Source organism: Hipposideros armiger, unplaced genomic scaffold (assembly GCF_001890085.2).
Source record: "Hipposideros armiger isolate ML-2016 unplaced genomic scaffold, ASM189008v1 scaffold_113, whole genome shotgun sequence".
NCBI lineage: Eukaryota > Metazoa > Chordata > Mammalia > Chiroptera > Hipposideridae > Hipposideros > Hipposideros armiger.
Window position 1 is genome coordinate 733,638 of NW_017731463.1, and position 11,951 is coordinate 745,588.

The 11,951-nt window shown below is 42.4% G+C and overlaps 1 pseudogene; it reads left to right on the forward strand.

The window, feature by feature from the left end:
* The first annotated feature begins 8,226 nt into the window (after nucleotides 1-8,226).
* LOC109385342 (protein BUD31 homolog pseudogene) lies at nucleotides 8,227-9,691 on the forward strand (annotated as a pseudogene).
* Nucleotides 9,692-11,951: the final 2,260 nt, after the last annotated feature.

The following is an 11,951-nucleotide window of genomic DNA, read 5'->3' on the forward strand; positions in this document are numbered from 1 at the left end:
CGCCGACCATCTAACCAGAGATGTCACTGCTGACAGCTGGGGTACCTGGTGACCAAATTGGGGTGATATGGTAGGAAATGAGACCATGAGAAGAAACTGGGGCCTCAGCACTGTGCCAATGATGCTTTATTCTCTAGGCTGGGGGGAGGCTGTTGGTAGTTCTTACCCAGGGTGAGTGACAGGATTAGATCCTAATTTAGACAGATCAAGCTGGTCACAGTGTGGAGGTTGGTTGGACTGGACAAGGGAGAGACAGGAAGCGGGGAGACCAGTGAGAAGACTGCGAGAGGGGCTGCTGCCTGCGCTGAGGCGGGGACCATGAATTTGGAGCGGAGCGGGGGCGTGAAGACCAGGGAGAGGCTGTGGTCAGTATTCCCTTGAGGATAAAACTAGCAGAGATGCAAGAGTTAGTATTTAGGAGAACTGCGGCTATGTGGACACCAACAGGAGAGCTCAGTCTGCTAAAAAGAGACTATTTACTAAGTTCTTGAGTTATCCAGCCCATAGAAGTTACAGAAATGACTGAAGGGAAGAGGGGGAGAGAATATGCGCTGATCACATGTTAGGCAGGCGCTGACATGCACTACTTCACTGAACCCTCCCAGCCCCCCTGAGAGGGAGCTGTACTCCCCATCTGACACATGAGGAGACTGAGTTACCATTTCTTTGCCTTGAAGTCACACAGCTAGTGAGTGGAGGGGTCAGAAGTCATCCCTGCGGCTGGCTGGGGCTCAGGCAGTCCCCATAAGGAATGTGCCACCTTAGTCTCCATTCTGAGCCAGGAGGAAGCTCTTGAGACCTCAGCAGAGGGGGACATGAGCAGAAGCAGACCGGTGCTGTGGACAGAAGAACAACAGATTTTTTTTTAATTGGGGAATTGGTGGGGAGGGGAACAGCGTTGGGAAATCGGGGAAGGGGAACAGACAGGTAGACAAATTGCTGTTTTGTTCTTCAGTCTAGTTGTGGAGGATGTCGCTTCACTGGCCCATATTGGTATGATCATTGTGCTCTTCCAGGGTGAGGCAGATCAGTCGCCGGTCATTGGTCGGCCACTTACAGCAGCTCCCAGCAACTCACACCGGCTACCAGCTGCTCACACTGGCTGCCAGCCACTCACGTAGCTCACAGCAGCCCACTGCAGCCCTGCAGCAGCCTACGCCGTCGCCGGCAACTCATAGCAGACCAGTTCATCATCTTAGCTGTAGAGGGTACAGCGTCACTGGCCTTCAATGTGGGATCTCAACCGGGGCCCTGCTGCTCAGAGCTGGTGCTCCCAAGCAAGTTCTTAACCAGCTCAGCCACTCAGCCGGCCTGAACAACATATTTTTTTAAAGCCGGAGGACAGTCAGGGTGCAGATGGTGAAGCCATTGTCCTAGGGGTCTGGTGCTGCTTGTCCTCCTGTGAAAGGCCAGGCCACCTCCTCCCTCCCAATGTGTCCCCAGCTGCTTGCCCAAGTCCCCAAACCAGCTTCAGTGAGCACATTGCAAGCTGGAACATTAGGTCACTTGCAGACTTTCTTCAAATAGAATGACCAACATTTAACCCAAAGCTGCAAGGATTATTCGGATTACTCATTTTGTCCGGGATCCTGTGTGCGCACGCTCTTCTGGCCCGTCTGGGCCCATTTAGGTCTCCGTTCTGGACTTTGAACTGTGTTAGAATCCGTCTTCAGTATAAACACCTGTAAAATGGAGATAATTGTCCCTGCTTCATCTGGCAAATGGGAAGCAGTAAGTGAGATAAGGCGTATGAAGGGCCTACAACAGGATTTATCTCAACGTGAGTTTAGTAACAGGGGTCTGGATTCTCATTTTAACGTGCAGTGGGCAGAACGCTTACAGCAGGAAACGCTCTTCTCTGCTGCCATCTCCTTGGGAATAACACCAGAGTAGAGGTCACCATGAAAAGTTGTTCTCTTCTGCCATCTAGCGTGCATCTTGGGTCTAAACACCAGAGTAATAGTCACCACGAAAAGTTGTTTTCTGCTGCCATCTAGTGTCCATCTTGGGAATAACAACAGACGGAAAGTCACCTGGACAATCTCTTCTCTCTCCAAAGGCTTCTGGGCCAATGAAGAATGTCAGACCCAGAGCCATGCCCTAGGTGTAGTGCCCACTGGAGTGTGGAGTCCTAGAGGTGAAACCTGGCACAGCGTTTGGCACACCCTGAATCAACTGCCTTCTCACCTGGCTCTTATATATGCCTTCTGCCACCCGGTTTCTTGGCTCTCTACCTTCCCCAGGGCCGTTTTTTTAACTAACAGTGTGCTTAGAAATCCCCTGTAAATTGCCACATCTCGGGGCACTGGAGTGCAAATGGAAGATTTATTTTGCATGTAAAACAGGCTACCCAGGAGACCAGGCCAAAAGGAACCCAGGTCTGAGAGCAGAAAGCGAAGGTCGGGAAAGACCACAGACAGGCCTGCAGAGGCCAGGATGCGGCCCCCGGGGTGAGCTGGGGAGGCAGGCTGTGGCGGCGTCCTGGGCTCTGGCCTGGGCGCTGGGGCCGGAGGGGCCTTGAGGACTCCACACCAGGTTCAGCATTTCTCGAACAGCCATCCCCCTGCACTGCTGTGGTACGTGGACCTGTCCACAGGGTTGGGGGAGAGCCCGTTAGCTTTGCCCTGGCATAGGTCTCTTGTCCAAGGCTGGGGCTACTCTCAGGCTCAAGGGGCTAGCCTGGTATGGGAACTTCAGACTCTGGGAGGCCTAAAGGCACGTATGGAAGACCTGGGTAAATAGTGAAGATTTAGCCACAGCTACCCCAAGAGATCCCTCACCCATTGGCCACGCACACAGTCGGTCAGCAACCATGGGCTGGCAGCAGCTCAACGCCCCACACCCTACAGTTGCTGTCTCTTTCCATCACTGTCCAGCCATCTCCTGCCTTCTCTGTCAATGTCCATCTTCACCTGACTAGGTTCACGTTTGGCTCTTCACCCCTCATCCCGACTCTCTGACAAGGTTGAACTCCTGCTCCTGGTCAGTCCGCCTCTCTCTCTTCTCCTTTCCTCCTGTCACTTCTTCACTCTGCCGTTGTCCTTCCAAGCCAACCCCCCAATTCATTGAAAAATCCCTCACCTCCCAACTTTTTGTAGTATTGTGTTTTTTTCGATTATTTTTTATTGTGAAATACACATTTCTTAGAATTAGTTTCAGCTGTACAACACACTGCAATAGTTATACTTTTTACCCCTCAAGGTGACAACTCCCCCCCCCAATATCATACATATCTATTACAATTCCCTTGACTCCACTCCCACACTCTACTCCACATGTAGTATTGTCTTAATCTTATACTAAAATCATGGGTTTCTAGACCTATGCGTGGTGTGTTTATTGTTTTGTGAATGCATGCATCAGTACTACCCTAAGGCACATGGTTTTTGTTTTGTTTTGTTTTAATTAAAATTTACAGGGGTGACAATGGTTAGTAAAATTGCATAGGGTTCAAATGTACCATTCTGTAATACATCATCTATCTATTACATTGTGTGCTCACCATCTCACACGTTTTTCACGCTGTATAAGAGCTTTGAGCCAGGATGCATCTGACAAGTCACAAGTTAATTGGCAGCGTTTTTCTTAGTGGTGCATGAACCGATGGTGTACCTGACAATAGACAGTGTCCGAGATTCAATGAAATAGTAATAATCGTGGCTTTAAAATGATTTGCAACCTGGTAGGCCTTATCATATTTCATCACCCCCTTTTTTCCTTCTCAGCATTCTGAAGACACCAAAAAAGTCAGGACACTTCCCCAGGGAAGATGTAGAGTACTTTTCTTAGCTGATTTAGAAGTTGTTTTTGCAACTCTGTTTTTCTGTGAAATGATGAAACAGTTTTGCCTACTTGTTTCATTGTTTGTGATAGATGTGCCAACTCTAGGTCCACCTTTTGTGTGTATGGACTCACCCAAAGAAAAGGGTTTCCAAATCGTAGGCTGCAGGACAGTCCTGGACAAATGTCTTCAGACGCTGGGCCCAGTGGCCCTCACACACCAAGTCACCCTGTAACTGCACTCTGAACCTGGTGGAGCAGTGGGGCGTCCGTGCTGGGCATGACCTGCACAAAAGGGCCACTTGTGCTCAGTTTCCAGAGATTCTCTGTGTAAACTGTTTAAAAGAAAAAAAAAAAGTTAATCAGCTCAAACTAATCTTTATGCCGAAGAGGCATATTTGGGGTGGCATTTCTGCTCCCTTCACATGGCTATACCCCAAGTTACTAATGCATCCATCTACCAAAGGACATCCTAATTTCTTTAAGTTTGTAGCCATTACAAATAGAACTGCTGTGCATAATTGCATGCTAGTTTTTATTTGGACATAGTCTTTCAAAGCAGTTGCGTAAACACTAGAAGCACAACTGTTGAACCCTAAGGTGACAGTTGTTAACTTTGGAGAAAACTGCCAAGCTATCTTCCAAAGTGGTTGTATATTCCACCAGCAGTGAATGAGAGTGACTGTAGCTTCTCACCCTCCAGCAATTGGTGGTATCATTTTTTAAAGTTTAGCAGTTGTAATAGGCGTGCAGTGTGTCTCCTTGTTGCTTTAATTTGTAATTCCCTAATGATATATGATTTGAGCTCATTTTTGTAAGCGTATTTACTACCTGTTGTCAACGTAAGAAATGTCCAAACCTGTATAGAATTTTTATGAGTTTATCTGAGCCCAACTGATGACACAGGCTTGAGAGCGAGATCTCAACTGCTCCAGAGAATATCAGTGTTGCAGTTTCTTTTATACATTTGGAATTAAGGAGGGAATGTGAGGAAGACTGCATGAGGGTTGGAGAAATCAAGACCAGGATTGGATTACAAAGCCGTTAAGATTATGTGCTCTCACACTGTAGAAGGAAGGGTCTGAAAGGAGGCATTTCATAGGTGTGTTAGCCTAGAGGCACAGAAACAATGGGCAGGATGGCTTAAAAACTAAAGAAGTTATATGCCTGGGGCAGGACTACCCACCATGACCTGCCCAGTTAGCAATTTATGATCAGATCAGCATGAGGTTACTTTCCACAAAACCCCTTTTGTTGTCCACACTGTATACCTTCCTTGCCCTGGTGTGTGTTCAGATCTTTACCCATTTTTAGTGGGGTTGTTTGTTTTAGAGTCTTTCGTGTAGGTTGAGTAGCAATCCTTTATCAGATATGTGTTTTGCAAATATTTCCTCCCAGTTTGTGGCTTGTCTTTTGGTCTCTGAACAAGTTCTTTAATAGAGTAGAGGTTTTTAATTTTATAAAGTCCACATCAATTATTTTTCTGCACTAAATTTCATGTCCACAACTACACCTGGTTACTAGCTGTTTCATTTGAACAGACCACTAAAACCTAAACTATTAATAATACCACCTTATTTTGGTTATGATAGTTTTGAGTGGTGGACCTATGCAGTAAATAGGAATTCAAAAATCCTAATGTGACTACCAATCCAGATCATCCACAACACCCAACGCATAGTGGCTACTAATACAACCTTCCCACAGCGCCTCTTAATGACATGCAGATTGCTACATGAGTGATTAGCTTCACCACTTTGGGTGAACTGGGTCTGCATAGGGCTTGGCCTCTATAACGAACTTTGATGTCTTGTCTGCTTCCATGGTGTCATATTGACACAGTTGTTTCCAATAGTGATTTACTTTGCAGTAATTTCAAAAGTCCAGAAAACTTTCGATAGCAGCACAGATACTCTTTCTCTGCATTCAGATTCTGCAGCTTTCATCATCTACCACAGTGGCCATTTCACACACAGTATTTCAGTGTGTTTTATCCACAACAGGTGCGCTGCCCCAGGGGATTACCATGTAATTCACAAGTGAAGAAATCATTATGGTTTCCACATTATAATCCAAGCCACAACCCCTGTTCAACTTTCATCACCTGTCCCAGCTGTGTGAAAATGTCTTTCTGATGCAATTTTATTTTTCTGGAACTATTACTGAGACTTTCTCTCATTTTTACAACTTTGATGGATTTAAAGCACACAGATGACTCCAATGTCGTTGGCCGTTTCTGCCAGACATCTTTCTCTTAGGATGGTTTCAATGTTCATCCATGTTGTAACATGTGTCAGTACTTTATTTTCTTTTCATTGTGACTAATTATATGCAACACAACAGTTATCATTTAAACCATTTGAACTATACAGTTCTATGTCATTAACTGAATTTATGTTGTTGTACAAATATCATCAACACTATTTGTCTTCAGAATTCTATTTTCCACAAGTGAAACTGTATCCGTTAAACACTAACTCCCCATTTTCCTTTTCCTCCAGCCCCTGGCAATCACATCCTACTTTCCATCTCTGAATTTGATTTCTGTAGATACCTCATATATGTGGAATCATATAATATTTGTCCTTCTGTGACTTCTTATTTTACTTAGTATAAAGACTTCAATGTTTATACATGTTGTAGTACGTGGCAGAATTTCCTCTGTTTTTAAAGCTGAATAATATTCTACTGTGTATGTACTACATTTTGTTTATCCATCCATCAGTGAACACTTGAGTTGCTTTTGGCTATTTCGAATCATGCTGCTCTGCATACAGTGTATAAATATCTGCTCGAATTCCTGCTTTCAAATTCTTGGGGTATGTACCCTGAAGTGGAATTGCTGGATCGTACAGTAATTCTCTGTTTAAGTTTTTCAGGAACGGCCATACTGTTTTCCACAGTGGCTAGACTGTCTTACTTTATTCCTTTATATGGCAGAATAGAAAATTAGTTTATGGATTGACTAGGTTTTGTTTATTCATTCATCCATTGATGGACATTTGAATTGTTTCTACCTTTCAGATACTGTGAACAGTGTTACCATGCATATTCATGGATAAGTGCTGGGTTTTTTGAACACCTGTTTTCATTTTGGGAGGTATGTAACTAGAAGTGGAGTTGTCGAACCATATGGTAACATTTTTTGAGAAAAAGTCAAACTACTGTACACACAGACTGCACCATTTTATATTTGCACAAGCAATGTTTAAGGGTTCCAAGTTCTCTACATCATAGTTAACATTTGCTATTTTGAGTTTTCTTGATTACAGCCATTCTAGTGTGTGTGAAGAGGGCACAGCACTGTGGTTTTAATTAACATTTCCCTCATGACACATCTTTTTGTGTACCTTTTGACCATGTATGTGTTTTCTCTGGAGAAGTGTCTATTTGTCTATTTTTAAAATTTAGTTGTTTGTCCTTTTTGTTGATGAGTTGTAAAAGCTCTTTGTATACTCTGGATAACAGACTCTTATCACATATTTCATGGGAACCTGTTTTCTTCCATTCTGAGGACTGTCTTTTCACTCTTCTTATGATACATAACAGTTTTTAATCTTGAGGAAATCTCATTATCTACTTTTTTCTTTCATTGCTTTTGCTTTGGGGTCAGATCGAAGAGACCATTGCTAAGTCCTAGATCATGAAGATTTATCCCCGTGTTTTCTTTGAGAGTTTATATTTTACCTCATACATTTAAGCCTTTTACTTATTTGGAGTTACTGTTTGTATGTGGTGTGAGGTAAGGGTCCAATTTCAACTGCAGGTGGGTAGTCAGTTGCCTAGCACCACTTGTTGAAAAAAGACCCTTCTTTACTCATTGTAATTGTCTACCCTTGTCAAACATCACATGCCTATGGATGGATGGGTTTATGTCTGAGCTCTCAATACAGTTCCTTTCATCTATACATATAGTCATACATCACATAATGATGTTTTGATCAATGACAGACCACATACATGACCATGGTTCCATAAGATTATAAAGGGGCTGAAAAATTCCTGTCGCTTAATGAAGTCTCAGCTCTCCTAATCTCACAGCACAATGCGTTTCTCATGTTTGTGGTGATGCTGGTATAAGCATGACAACTGTGCTGACAGTTGGATAAAAGTATAGCAGATACTATTATGTACAGTACATAATACTTGATAATGATAATAAATGACCATGTTACAGCTTAATGTATTTACGATACTCATTATTTTAGGGTGTACTTTTTACTTATAAAAATAAAGCTTGCTGGATAAAGAAATGATGGCCAACAGCAACAGAGGCTCCCCTGAGACTGCGGACTAGAGATGGAATGGGACCTCCTCAAAGTCACAGAGTGAACTGGTAGTGCTGGACAAGAACCTAAACCTGTAATTAAAGAGACCAGAGATCTTTCTATACCCCCTTGGGAAGCAGACCCTAAGGTCTTTGCAAATTATCTTGTAGTGAGAAAAATGCCTAAAGTCAAAAGAAGCCAGAAAGCTCCCACAGATGCCTGGAAGTTGATGGAGCCAACACTGGATGAATTAGATCAAATGATGAGAGAAGCTGAAATAGACCCTCATGAGGGAAAGAGTGTTGAGCCGGCTGAGCCTCAGTGTCTGACATGGCCAAGCACACTGCCGTTGTAATAAATTCTGAAGCTCTGACTGAGAAACAGATACTGCTTTATCTCTTAGAAAATTTATATTCCCCTTTAAACACCCTCAGTAGGATGAAAACCTGACTTCCCTCCCGATATTGATTATTTTATTTACCTTAATCAACTTAGTAAGTCATATATATATATTATATATATATATAATATATATATTATATATATATATATGCATATATATATTACTATAATTCTATTTTATGCACTAAAAGCAATTTTAGTCACACTGCTCGTCTCTTAGTAACAGTAAAAATATGCACCCTGTGAGTCTTGAGATCCTGTTTAGCTAGTAGTGTTTAGGATAATTGCTGGATAGCCATGGGAACCATTCTTTAGGCTATGATGCAGAGACTCAGCTTTAGCCACATAGTAATTATAGGTAAAAGATTGAAACATAGTTAAGATAAGCATAGAACAGGTCTAGCTGTACCCTGTAGCATAAGAATTGTTAGGAAGTGAGACTCTGAGAAAAATAGCCTATATGGAAAAATAACCCTGGGAAAATAACATCGAAACTGTGTAAAAAACAATTTTCTCATGAGGTAATGGTCAACTGTCCAGCATAAAAAGGACTATACTGTAACAATAGAGTGAGACACTTCTCTTCTTGAAAAAGCTCCCGTGTCTCCGCGCGTTTTTCTGCATGCTGTAAGAATAAACGGACACATCTATTAAAAACGCTCCTCGTGTGTCCGCTCCCTCTCTTCGTCGTCTCCCTGTCGTCTCTCATCCTCTCTCATCCTATCCCTCCCTCCCTCTCTCCCTCTCTCCCTCTCTCCCTCTCTCCCTCTCCTTCTCTCCCTCTCTCCCCCTCTCTCTCCACCCCTCCTTGCCGACGCCGCCTCCACCAAAGGGCTTTCCCTGGACCTGTGGGAGCTGGTCTCCCGCAAAAGAGGAAGGTAGAATCTCTGGCCCATCTTAAGGATCCACCAGCAGAAAATCCGCTTTTTTTTTTTTAACCTCTTGTACCAGCGGAAAGACTTGGCAGAGAACTATATGAATATTGTATTAAAGAAGGCTATGCCGACGAAAACCTGATGGCAAAATGCAAAAGGCAGGTGTAGGAGAACCTATGCTGCCTGCGGTGCATTCAGGCACGGGACCCTACTTTTGGGATGAATTGCATTTGCCGGGTCCCCAAAAGCAAGCTGGAAGTGGGTCAGATGACCGAGTGTATGCCGTGTGGCTGCCGGGCTGCTCCGTCTGAGGCCTCGGACCCTGGCCTCTCTCCACCCAGGACTTTGGACTTCACAGGTTTCTAGCCTATTCTGCCACCCCTTTCCTGGGAGCAGCTCTTCTCACAGAGGGGTGACCCAGGCCTAAGCTGGAACCTGGTCTCTACGTATGAATGTTTTGGTGTTCATTAGCTGTCATTTATAGAAATAAAACTTTTAAACCTTTAAAAATCAATAAGTAATTAAAGTTTGCTGAAAAAGAGTATGCTGTGTTTGGCTGGAAGGAGCAACTGCAGGTGAGAATAATAGTGCAGGCCACTGACAGAAGATGGAGCTGCGCCCACAAGTAGCTGTGGGGACTTGGCTGTTGCCTGGCAACCCTGTGGCTGCGGGGCTTCCCCACCGCTGCGCCAGGCAGTGGGAGCTGCTAATGTGAGCCAGGCTGGGGATGTGCAGCTGCACAGCTGGAAGGGCTAGCTGCTCATGTCAGATTATTTATAAAAGCCAAACATGAGGAATGACCTAAATGTCCACCAAGGTAAATGCATAAACAATTTGTGGTATATCTATACGATAAAATACTGCTTAGCAAAACTTGATTGGATAAAGATGTGATATATACACACAAAGGAATACTGCTCTGCCATAATAAAAGACGAAATAGTGCCATTTGCAACAAAATGGGTGGATCTTGAGATTATCGTGCTAAGCAAAATAATTCAGACAGAAAAAGTTGAGAACCATATGACTTCACCCATATGTGGGATATAAAACGAAAGCAAACAAGAAAACAAACGAACAAAATCTCATAGACACAGACAACAGTTTAGTGGTTACCAGAGGGTAAGGGGGGAGGGAAGGTAGTAGAAGAGGGTAAAGTGGTCAAATATATGGTGATGGAAGGAGAACTGACTCTGGGTGGTGAACACACAATGCAATATATTGATGATGTATTACAGAATTGTACACCTGAAATCTATATAATTTTGCTAACCAATGTCACCCCAATAAAGTTAATAATTTTTTAAAAAAAGATACAGGACAAGACTGCTCACTTTCATCAGTTTTATGTAACATAGTAATGGAAGTCCTAAGCAGGGCAATTGGGGAAGTGAAAAAAAAAAAAAAGATATCCTAATTGGAAAGAAAGAAGTAAAACTGTCACTATTGGAAGATGACATGATTTTATATGTAAAAAGCCCTACACACTCTGGCAAAGAAACTATTAGTAATGATAACCTAATATTATAGAGTTGTAGGATAAAAAAGCAATGTACAAAACTGTGTTGTGTTTCCATAAGCTAACAATGAACTGTCAGGAAAAGGAATAAGAATTCCATTTACAATTACAACAAAACAATACAATACCTAGGAATAAATTTAAACAAAGGTGAAGGACTTTTACATGAAAAACTACAAGACATTCTTGAAATAAACTAAGACACCAAAAATGGAAAGCTATCCTATGCTCATGGATTTGAAGAATTAACCTTGTTAAAATGTCCATATTACCTAAACCAATCTACAGGTTCAATGCAATACCTATCAAACTCCCAAAAATATTTTTCCCAAAAATAGATTTAAAAAATGCTAAAGTATGTACGGAACCAAAAAAACCCCAGAATAGCCAAAGTGATCTTGAGAAAAAAGAACAAAGTCAGATGAGTCACACTCCCCAATATCAAACTATAGTACAAAACTACAGTAATCACTACAGTATGTTATTGGCAAAAAACAGACATACAGAGCATGGAACAGAATTGAAAGCCCAGAAATAAACCCACACATACATGGGCAACTAATTTACTACAAAGTAGCCAATAATATAGAGTGGAGAAAGGAAAGTCTCTTTATTAACGCTGCTGGGAAAATTGGACAGCCACATGGAAAATAATAAAATTACATCACACTCTTACACTATACATAATATTTAACTCAAAATGGGTAAAATACTGAATATCAGATTTGAAATAACAAAATACATAGAAGAAAACACAGGCATTAAGCTGCTGGACATTGACCTTAGTGATGTTTTCGTGAATTTAATCCCACAGGCAAGGGAAACAAAAACAGAAATAAACAAATGGAACTACATCAGACTACAAAGCTTTTGCACAGCAAAGAAAACCATCAACAAAACCAAATTCAGCCAACTAAATGGGAGACGATATTTGCAAATGACATTACTGATATGGAGTTGACACCCAAAATATACAAAGAACTCATACAATTCAACAACAAAAAGACAAACAACCCAATTAAAAAATTGGCAGAGGACCTGAATAGACATTTTTTTCCCAAGGAAGACATACAGATGGCCAATAGGCACGTGAAATGATAGATAGTC